We start from the raw sequence: 11,183 nt of genomic DNA, 5'->3' as shown, positions 1-11,183 counted from the left end.
TTTACTTTATATCCATAGACAGGTTCGAAGGATCCGAGTGCAACCCAATAGGACTAGTAATAATCAGTTACATACAGATTAGAGATGCATGTGCCAACATCTCAGTGTTAGTAGCAAAAACAATGAGCCTTTCTGCAAGGAACAATATATTCTAGAATAAAATGGAGATCTTTTTAGAAACTTTCAGCCCCTTGTGAAAGAGATGTGCTCTTGCTCTGGAGTGTGTTACTGAATATGTTAAAGCTGTAATGAAATGCTTCATCTAATCATGTAGCTATTAAAAATTTAAAAAATTAATGCTGTAGAACTTCATATTTATAGGGACATTAAAAGTTTATCCAGTCCCATCTCCCACTTAATATTATACAATGTCTTTGAGAGACCCCTGCCATAGGATTATGACTTGATACTAGTTAATGCCTTGAAGCAAGAGCTCTTGCCACTCTCAGGCAAGCTGAACAGAAAGCTTTGGTCACAGGAAGTGGCTTTCTATCTTTGGTAACAGTCGCCCTACTCCTGATTCCTCTCTGGCTGTCCCCATGTCCTATCAGCTATTCTTCTATGTTTCACTCTTTTCCTTCAGACATCTGGTCTCCCAGTACTCAAGCAGTATTTTACACTCAAAAGTCTTTCATTTACCATGATGTTTTAATCTCTTAGCAGAGATGAATTGTGGAAGGGATTTAAAAAGCATGATGGTCAAGGGCAAGTCCCTTACCTTTTGAATAAACCACCTGCCAGGTGGCCTCTCTTGAAAGGACTTCATCTTCCCAAGGACCCTTCACAAGGCTGAGGAGGGAGCAAAGCACCCACTGAAGGAAGACAAGAACGTGTGCTTCTTTCTGGTCTGGTTTCAGGTCTGCCTGGCCTTGAGTGACTTTCTTACTATCTGGTAGTAGCCAAAAGATACTTGATGTACTTATAATGGAAGTAGAAAGCAAAAGTGAATTAGTCACAGCAAAGTTTAAAGCAATACCTGGAGAAAATTTTTAAATACTCTTTTTGTATCCAACAAACAATCCCCTGTATCACATGTAAATATTACCATAGTTTAACTGGTAACTATGTAAATGCCTCGAGGCTGGGATGTTTCTTTGAGTCACTAAGTGATTTTTCTTATGTTAGATTCCTTAAACATATATCAATAGTCGTATACATATAGAACTTCATAATTGAAATAATATATAATTAAATATAATACTGTTAAAAGTATGTGTTTATGCCTTTTAAAGGCGATCTATCCACAATTTGATATGATAGAAAACAACCACAGTGGAAAACAACCCAAAATGATGCTTGAAACACATACGGAGCACAAATTAGTAAGGTGATGAACTACTCTAACCCTTTTGGAAATGGACTGGTTTTATTTTAGCATGATTAGTAAATTAGCCTAAACATTATCTTCAGTGCCCTTTCCTGTCTACAGGATGTCAGATGAATACATGCTGGTTCAGCTCAAGCTTCTAAGTTCAGATTCTGGATGCACGTATTGCTTTAACTTTGCCCCAGAATCTTTCTGGTCACATAAAATACAGCAGTACAGTACAGATCCCAATAGCAGAAAACATGAAATGAGAATAAACGCAGATCCTGGGGGCTGGAGAATGGCCCAGCAGTTAAAAGCACTGGCTACTCTTGTGGAGGACCTGGGTTTGATTCCTAGCACCACATGGCAGCTAACAGCCATCCTTAACACCAGTTCTAGGTGAATCGGATGCCCACTTCTGACCTCTGTTGGCATTGCACTATACGGGTGCACTTACATACATGCAGGCAATGTAGTCATACACATAAAATAAAGATAATAAATAAATATTAAAAAATCTACTCAGATCCTTTGGGAATTATTATCTCATATATATTATGAAATTAGGCAATAGCTCAAACTGCTGTTTTCAAGGATCTTAGAACCTCTCACATAGACCTTAGTTATTTGATCTTTCAAAATAGCACAGCACAGGGGAAAGCATGAAATGTATTTGGGCCACTCTGCACAGGGGGAGCAGCTGGCCGGCAGTCAACCACAGCATTTCATCCCATGGGTAACAGATCAGTGTGCTCAAAATTCCAGGAGGAACAATTCCTGACAGGTTATATAGGGTGAACATTTTCCTCTCAGGAGGAAGGGAGCAGCTCCCCAGTGGTCTGCTTTACTCCTGATGGTCCCTGGTCACCCAGAAATGTCTCTGTCTCATATTCTTGCTGGTAACCAGTAAGAGATACTGTCACACACCTAAACACTCAGAGCAGAGCGGAAATGTCCAGCAACTCAGCCTCATGCCTAAGTACAAATTCGACTTCTTCAGCTCGAAGAAAAGGCAGGGGCAGGCAGGTACAGCCCTGCAGTGATGGGCCAGGGTAAGGGAGGAAGGGAGACACAGGTACTGTGAGGAGCAGCTCTGCAGCAATGCCTGGTCTGCCTCCCATCGGTGTTTTAACTGTGTGCATTTGGCGGCTTGCTCTTGGGCATTTTAACTGATGTGCATCTTGTTTATAGAGATGCTGGGCTGTTCTGTCCTTAAACTGATCACTTTTTGTTTACTTTTGTAGTCATTTCTCTGATCATATTTCACAGTCTTCTCTTTCATTAAGCATGTTAAGCACAATAAACTTGTACTCTAAATTCAATAGTTATAACACCTGAAAACTCAGTGGGATCATTTCAGCCGTGATGTTTCCATCAGCTATCATTCTTGGGGCCTTGTATGATGAGTTTTTTTTTTTATTTCAACTAAAGCATTTTCCTTTCAACCTTTTGTGAGCATTTAGTGAGATGTGAGCTGAGTTGCTCAGGCAGATTTTGGTATCTTTAGCCAGTGTCTGGAGGTACTTCCAATCAAGAGCCACTTGCAATTAACTAGACTAGTAGGTATCTCAATGAATTCCATCCGCTGTGGTTGTGCAAAAGACATCTCAGAATGCACCAAGACATCCAGTAGTATAAGTCATCAAGATGGGTCTTCTCAGTACTGGCAAATGCCACAGCAGGCTGTGTGTCTGCACCTGACAGAGTGAAGTCCAACTTACCAGGAGGTGCAGCCTGCTAGCACCTGGGATGGGTCTGAGTTTCAACTCCCCATGACGCCAACATTCTAGTTGTTTGTTTCTGTCTTGCTGACACCATGCAACCACCGAAGAGGAAGTCTAACTTAGCTCCCATGATTCCATTGCTCACATCGTAATTTTACCCACTATGCTTTTTCCTTGGTTTGGGGTCCAGTGCATTTCAGGATTTTGTTTCTAATGTGGGAAGTCTATTTATTCCACCAAAGTACCCAAATTAGAAGTTATTGCTTCCTTTAAAAGCTCCAGCTTCTAATTGACCTCTCCATGACTACGCTTAAAGTCCAGCACTTTCCATGTCCTTGCGCAGGGCTAATGCAGAGAGGGGCTGAATAAATCCAATCAAGCATAGCAAACAGCTACCACCTCCTTGTGGGGACACCTCTCTCAGCTTCCCTGGCTTTGCCTGCTTCTTATTTGATGTTCTTAGCCCCACGTGTAGACATGTGTAAGTCTATTCCTTCTTCATATCCCACTTTCACTAATTTCAACTCAAAGACCTCCATTTTAGAACTATTATCATGATCTGGTAAGATGGCCCAGTGGATAAATTCCACTGTGCTAAGCCTGATAGCCTGAGCTCAATTCCTGGAGCCCACGTGGTGGAAGGAAGTCATTGATTTCCAAAATATGGTATGGACACAGACACAGGAAATAAATAAATGTAATAATTACTTTTAATGTTCTCATGTGCCATGTTAAACCTGCCTAGAATGCTTCTCTTTCATCACCGAGATGACTTATCTGGAGATTAATGGCTTAATAACAATAGTCTTAGATAAAAAGTAAACTCATGGGAAAAAAGATGCATGGGGATGTCTCCAGTGCCTAGCTCTGTGCTTGACAGTTACATTTGTTGATATTTCATTGACTGAGAAAATAAAAAATATTTGAAACATATTGTGCAGAAATACTAAAAAATTGAGAATTGCAGAATATTCTCTTCCATACAAATTGCTTGAAATATTATCAGATAAAATAACACAGTAGGCAGGTAAACGGTGAGCATGGAATAACTTATTCTCCCTTATCATGAGACAATCGACCAAGGGCTGTCAGGATGCCCCTCTGCTGTGCTCCAGGAATGAATCACTTACCCCTAAGGTCTTACAACAGCAAATGATACTTACTTTAAGCCATTTATGTGACTTTAATCTTTATTTCCTCAGATCTGTTTGAAATATGAAATTAGATGCTAAAAATAGCTATTTATAATTTGTCTTTAATATTCCTTGTGGGGCATTATAAAACAAAGGTAAGGTAAAGACAGCTGCTGCTATATAAGAGAGAGCACAGCAAGATACGGGCCCAGACGTCAAATACACATTTTCCCCTTAACTGGTTTGAATCATTTTGAGTGTCAAACAAACTTTTGCAACAGTTTCAGTTGATAAATTCCCATTTCGATCAAGCATAAAATAAACCTTTAAGGAAAAGGAACTAAATAAAATATCATATTTATTCTTGATTCTCTTAATGGGAATCTATGACATATAAAAACAAGAAATACTTCTTAGAGATGTTGGGAATGAATTTATGCTGAAGCCCTGAGCGAAGGGTGAAGATTCCACAGTAATATAATCACATCAATTAGAATTTTCTGCAGGTATACTTAACTCCTTATATCTGAATGACAGCAAAGCTTACCTGTTATTTGTGTGTGTGCAGAAGAAAGGTTAAAATCAGACAAGGAACCTACACACTGTCTAAATGAAGCACATGTAGGATTTCATTAACCACAAGAGCCGATCGAGCTGGGTTAGAGCTCTAGTCTTCATTCGTGACATCTTCATGTTAAAGAACTATTCAAATTCTCTTTGTCAAAACTTTGAAAAAGCAAAAAGGAGAAATCATTTGTTTAAAGAAAAATGCATAATTTTGATAACACATGGAGAAATTATTTGTTTAAAGAGAAATAAAGGATTTTCTATATCACATGGTACAGAATATGTGTGACAAGCAATGTGTATTGGGATTTCAAAGAGCCACAAACAAAAGCTCACTGCATAAGTCCTGAAGTCACTTGGCTATTTGCTAAAGAGAGCATGGGATACGGAGGGAGAATAAAATGAAGTCAAATGTGGAAGATCTAACCAAGAAAATAGCTACTTATATCTGTAACCTCATTTTATGACCATGTGCACAACAAGTTATCAGAGTCCTGTAGCACACACGGTCCCTGGGGAAGGCCTGGGAAAGGCATCAGTACACTTTGCTCAGATGACACATCTCATGCAGCAAATCTATCTCCTCAAGATTAAAATGCTTATAAACAACAGAACCCGAGCTTGAGGTCAGGTCTTCTTGTAGTTTTCATCCATTATAATGGACTCCTGGACTTTGACTGATAAAGGACTGGCTCCTCCACACATGAGAAACTATGACTCTGAAACACATATGTAAAAAAGTAGAAAAAAATTATTAAACAATAGGCTACATTAACATAAACATAGACTGGTATGGAAAAAAAGTGAGTGTCTTGGATTAGACCACAACACAAATATGCTGAGTTTTGTTTAGAAGAGTTACAGCTCAAGGATGCCTGCCAGAAAGCAGACTTGTTCAACTCTAGCCTGCCAGTATTATTTACCCAAAGAAGAGCGATGGAAAACTTGGAACACGTGAGCCTTTAAGCAACATGGGTGTCATCTGATTTCCATAAGCCTCCCACTTTCTACTGTCTAATCCCCACTCCTTGTAAATGGACATATTTTTATATATCTCCACCCTTGGTACACATTCGGTTTATTGATAAAACATTTTCTTCAGTAGGAGTATCTAGGTGGTAGGGGGACAAGCTACATTATCTCAGATAACTAAAGACTAGTCTAATTCATGACTATGTAATCAAATTTGATGAAACCCTAGGACAGATTTTACTGTTTACTTCTTCACTCTTAACTCTCTAAGGCTACCATTCTAACAGGACATAAACATATACTGTAACAAGTCAGTAAGTGTCTTCTTCCCCTATTACCTGACCACTTCCTAAATTAATTTTCTCTTCATGAGGAAACCTACAATTGCCCACTCTGAACCAGCTGTGGACTGCATGACTACAGGCTATTGTTCACACTGTTAAAGCACTCTAAAATTTTGCCTGAAATAACTATCCTCTTGAAGTCTTGAAGCTAGTGCGTTGAGAGGACAGCTGTATAGAGCTCAGCTCCCTGCTAAGGGGAACTTCACTGGACATGAGGTTTTTAGGCTGGAAAAGAGATTCATGAGATTCAGAGACTACTAGAACACCGAGTCAGGCCAGATAGGTGTTTCCCCAGGCCCCATGACCAGCTGTAGAAGCAGGTCCTCGGAGAGGGAAGACAGTGAACCTCATTCTGAACCTGCAGTGGATCATAACAGAGCATGTCATGCATCTGACAGTCAGGCAGGTGAGGGTCTGTCACTGGAAGAAGAGAAGCACACAGCAAGAAATCCAAAAGGAAAAGAGCTAGGCCACTGCATGTGCCAGGAGGTCAACTTCGTATGGTCTAAGGTGCCAAGAGCCTCTCCACTCAGACCCTGAAAGTAATGTCTCAGACAGGCAAGAGGCTTGTTGTATAGGCCGACTGATCAGCCTGGTCCCCAACAGAGTGATTTTGAAGTTACATTTGTCAGCCATGCCCCGTCTGGATGTAAGATTAATGTTTCTAACTTTTTCTACTTGAGCTTCCTGAACCACAAGGCCTACCAAAGAGCAAATACCACAATACAGGCACCTCACGGGCTTCCTCCTGTCTGCTGGTGCCATGTTGGCTCCAGCAAGAATGAGCTGTGAAGGTTGTGTCAGCATGTTATGATCTGCAGTGAGGCTGTGCTGCTCTGTACTGGGACTGGAGTCAGCAATCCTCCTGCAGGGCAAAGTACCTGTTCCTGACCTACTACTATAAGGCTCCTCCCCCACCTTCATCCAGAAATCATCGTTGTTCTGATGGCTGCTGCTTGGTTTTTCTCTGCACTGGTGATGGTTCTACGTGACCCCCATTGGGCCTTTCTGGTTCCCACTGTGTTGGCTTTACCTGAAAGTTGAGCTGATTCTTGTCCACTGATCACTGATGACAATATCCATCTATTCCAGATCATTGTAGACAAGGAGGAGTTAGGAAGACAGCAAAAAATGCTCAAGGCCTTGTGCTGTTCAGCCCCCAGAATTCTCTTGGTGAAGTCCACTCCTGAGACTCGCTCAAGAAATAGCCTTTGACAAAAGGCATTGGCTAATGTGATCACAAATGAGATTCACATCTTGTCCAATTTTGACGATTTTATGACACTCCACAGTGTTCAGACCAGAGAAACCTCCCTCGTTTTCACAGGACCCACATGATCAGGGCCTACAAAGGACTGGGGCATCTCTGCTTCCACTGGGTACTTGTATACCCCCCAAGGAGGAAGCCTTTACTGGGAACCCCCTCTGTCTACCTCCATGGTGTCTCTAACATCACTCAGTTCCAGCTGCCTCATCTGCTTCAGAGAATGGATTTACAGGGTGTACCTGCTCCTAACCATACCTGGTACAGAGAAGCATACCACAACATCACTAAAAAGCTGAAGGAGTTAGAGACCCCCTTTCTCAAACTTGACTCTGGCCTCCTCATCTGGATCAACATGAAACCATACCTGGACATATGTAGAATGGATCCTCCACCACTTCTTCCTGCAAAAGCTACTGTTATCCCATGGCTAACCCTGCACGTGTATATGTGAGAAGCCTGTCTGCTTGTAGCTCATCTTCGCACAGTCACCTTCTACTAAAGTGGCCATGTGGTTGGGGCCATCAAGTGCTGGAGGAACACAGGCAGGATAGCTACTGGAAGTAGCTACTGAATTCTCAGAGTGGGTAGGCTGTCTGCCTCCTAACTAGAGGCTCTAGCCACTCTAGCCAGTTGCTTCACATGCCTGGGGGTGGTGAGTGAGAGGGCTGCTATTACTCTCTAGCCCAGAAGATTGAGGAAGGCGAGAACTGATCTGGTGTTGCAGTTGAACAAACAGCGACTCCTCCAGGACTGATTCTATTTTTAATCTCTATCAACCAAATGTGGTTTTTGGAAACTTTGCATCTTTTGAATGTTTGTTAGCTATTTGTGCGTGAAAAATAATGATGTTTTCATTGGAATTGGAATCAGGATGGGAGAAGCAACTTGAGGGACAAAGGAAGGTCTCTAGGTCCCTATTTATTTATTTTGTATGTGGCTTGTGTGTGTGTGTGTGTGTGTGTGTGTGTGTGTGTGGTTTATGTGCACAGGTATGTGGATGTCCATGCTCATGTGTACATGCAGAGGCTAAATGATAGATCAGGTCTCCTGCTCTATCACTCTGCCCTATTCCTTTGAGAAAGGGTCTTATTTGAAACAAGGTCCCTGCTTGAACCCAAAGCCAGACTGGTGTCCAGAAAACTCCAGCGATCTCACCATCTCCACATCCCTATCCCCATCCCTGGAGTTATAGGTGCACAGAGGATCATGCCTGGCTTTTTATATGGGTTCAGTGGACTTCAATTCAGGTCTTCATGCCATCTCCCAAGATCAGGGAGTTCTTTTTTGATTATTTTATATTCAATCTTTAATTAATTCCATAATCTCCTCCTTTAAAAATATTTTTATTTGTCTCAAGCATTCCCTCATAAAGCCTCTGGTGTTCCCTACAGAGCTAAGTGCTGCTTGCTGGGGTGTAGGCATTCTTCTCCCTGACATTCTCTCCTCTTATACAGTCCCATAAGACTTCAAAGAAGATATTTACTTTCTTTCTCTTTAGACTTTTGGTCATTACTGAAGTCCTTGGCGCATGGAAGGCGTTCGATTAATGTGCATCAATTGGAATTAAAACATCCTTTTCAACATGGCTAAGAATTAAAACAAGGCTGGCCAGCTGAGGAAAAATCACAGAAGTATACATTTCTGTGTTATGGGGAGAAATTTCTCCAAGAAATCAGAGCTGAAGCAAAGGTGAGATGCCTTCCTGGGTAAAGGAATGAGAAAGAAAACTAATGCAAAAGAGTCCTCGAAGGGGCTATAGGCCCAGTCTATTGCTGAAAATTAAGTTTATTCAGTGGGCCTTTAAGACTCCTCCAGTCCCTGGTGCAGTGATTCTCTGAATGCAAGTGGACGGGCTGCTATGCACAGAAGCACCACACTGAGAACTGGGGGAAGGAAGTAGGTGTCTCCCGGATGCTGTGGGGGAGCTAACTCTTCTTCTGTGAATTGGATCTTACAAGAAGGGAAAAAGGGTCAGTCTGGTAGTCAGGTGTGATTCTCATGACTCTTGCTTGCAATTTCCTAAATCATTGTCCCTGCTGTTCCCAGAGCTACCACGATGAATCCCAGCTCCCTCGGGCTCGTGAGAAGCAGGACCCACATGCCTCTCTGTGAGGGACACACATTGTGCCCCTAAAGGCTTTAAGGATTTCAGAACCTTGAATCAAAATGCATGAAAAATATGTTTAACAATCTGGAGAGAAATCATTTTAGAATATAAATGATTTTTTTTCTCTTTCAATTGCCATGAAGCCCACCAGCTACTTTTCTAATTTTTTCCCTTTCTCTTAAATATGTATAAATTCTGTTCATCTTTCCTCCGTGTTCTGAGCTATTAGTTGTCTGCTTGTGGATTGATCCATCTGTTTCCATTTAGGCTGTTGTGCTATTGATACCATCTTTCTATTATAAATATTTTACATTTATTTCAAATTGCATTGTATTATATAGACAAAACACTACCTAAAACTTTTTCTAATAATTTAACACAAAGATTCAGCCCATAAGTCACCAGGATATAGATTTTAATAATTGTGCCATCCAGTGCCCAGATTCCAAAGAACAGTGAGAACACTGCATATGCGCAGTTCTCGGAGCCAAGGTTTGCAGACAGAAATGTAAATACAGGAAGAAGATGATCCACAGATGTGGACCTGTGGCATTTCCTGGGGCAATTCTCCACAGACCTCTGTGGCCTTTCTCTGAAGCAGTCTCCACAAAAGCTGCGTTGAAGCCTAGCACACAGGCGCTAGTGCTGGATCCACAAATAGCAGCCCCATGCCTGCGGAGAACTTCCTGATGAGTCCATTTGTTTCTACATGTGTGGTACTTCTAGCACTTGAACATGATTATTTGAGTTCACTTGGGGTTCCCATGCAAAATATGTGAGGCTGGGCAATTTATTGTGAACAGAAACGTGTTTGTCTCAAGATTCTGGGTACTAGAAAGCCTAGAATCAAGAGGATATTTGGTGACAGCCTTCTTTACCTTTAAAAATTACTGTTTTTGTTATACCACTCCTTGGCACATACCCAAAGAACTCATCCTACCACAGAGACATTTGTACGTCCATGTTTGTGGCTGCTCTTTTCACAATAGCTAAGATGTGGAAGCAACGTAAGTGTCCCTCAATTGATGAATGAATAATGAAAATGTGGTTCATTTATATGATGGAGTTTTACTCAGCAGTAAAGAAAGATGAAATCATGAAATTTGCAGGTAAATGCATGGAACTAGAAACTGTTATACTAAGTGAAGTAACACAGACTCAGAAAAAAAATCGACATATGTTCTCCCTCATATGTGGATCCTAGAACCAGACTCTGATAGATAAGTATGTATCCAGACATAACTACAGGAACCAGGATAATGGAGAGGAACCAGGCAGGTAAAGGAAAAGAAAGAACCTTAAAGAGACTAGGGGATAAAGGGAAAGAAGGATGTCAAGAGAGGTAGGACTATAGGAGAAGGGTATTATTAAGGGAGAAAGGGGGGAAATGGGGACACCTTAAGTGGGAAAACCATGATGGAGGGGGGAGACAATGTGAGAGATAAACAACGCCTAGCTAGTTTTAAAAACCAGAGGGAACCCTATTACTCCTACAACCTACGGACAAATTATACATAGTAGATCAAGAAATATATGTCTAGGTAAAGTTTATCTGAGAACAACTGGTCTTTGCCCAAGATTTATCTACATGACACACAGTAATTAAAAAATACCAGATTGGTGGAACTAAGCTTCTTGTGTGTTTAACAGACATAATTTGGTCAGAGGGACATAAAGGACACTTTTGCTCCTTGCCCTCCTAGGTCAACTAGTTCCAGGGGACTATGAGCATCTCTCAAAATGTCCTATAATGGTGGTGG

General features: G+C 41.3%; 1 pseudogene; it reads left to right on the top strand.

Moving 5' to 3' along the window:
* Positions 1 to 2,260: 2,260 nt before the first annotated feature.
* LOC115069265 lies at positions 2,261 to 7,767 on the top strand (annotated as a pseudogene).
* Positions 7,768 to 11,183: the final 3,416 nt, after the last annotated feature.

This window comes from Nannospalax galili, unplaced genomic scaffold (genome assembly GCF_000622305.1).
Source record: "Nannospalax galili isolate Female #2095 unplaced genomic scaffold, S.galili_v1.0 scaffold512, whole genome shotgun sequence".
Taxonomy (NCBI): Eukaryota; Metazoa; Chordata; class Mammalia; order Rodentia; family Spalacidae; genus Nannospalax; species Nannospalax galili.
Note: the sequence above shows the minus strand (reverse complement) of the source record. Positions and strands in the feature narration are given on the sequence as shown.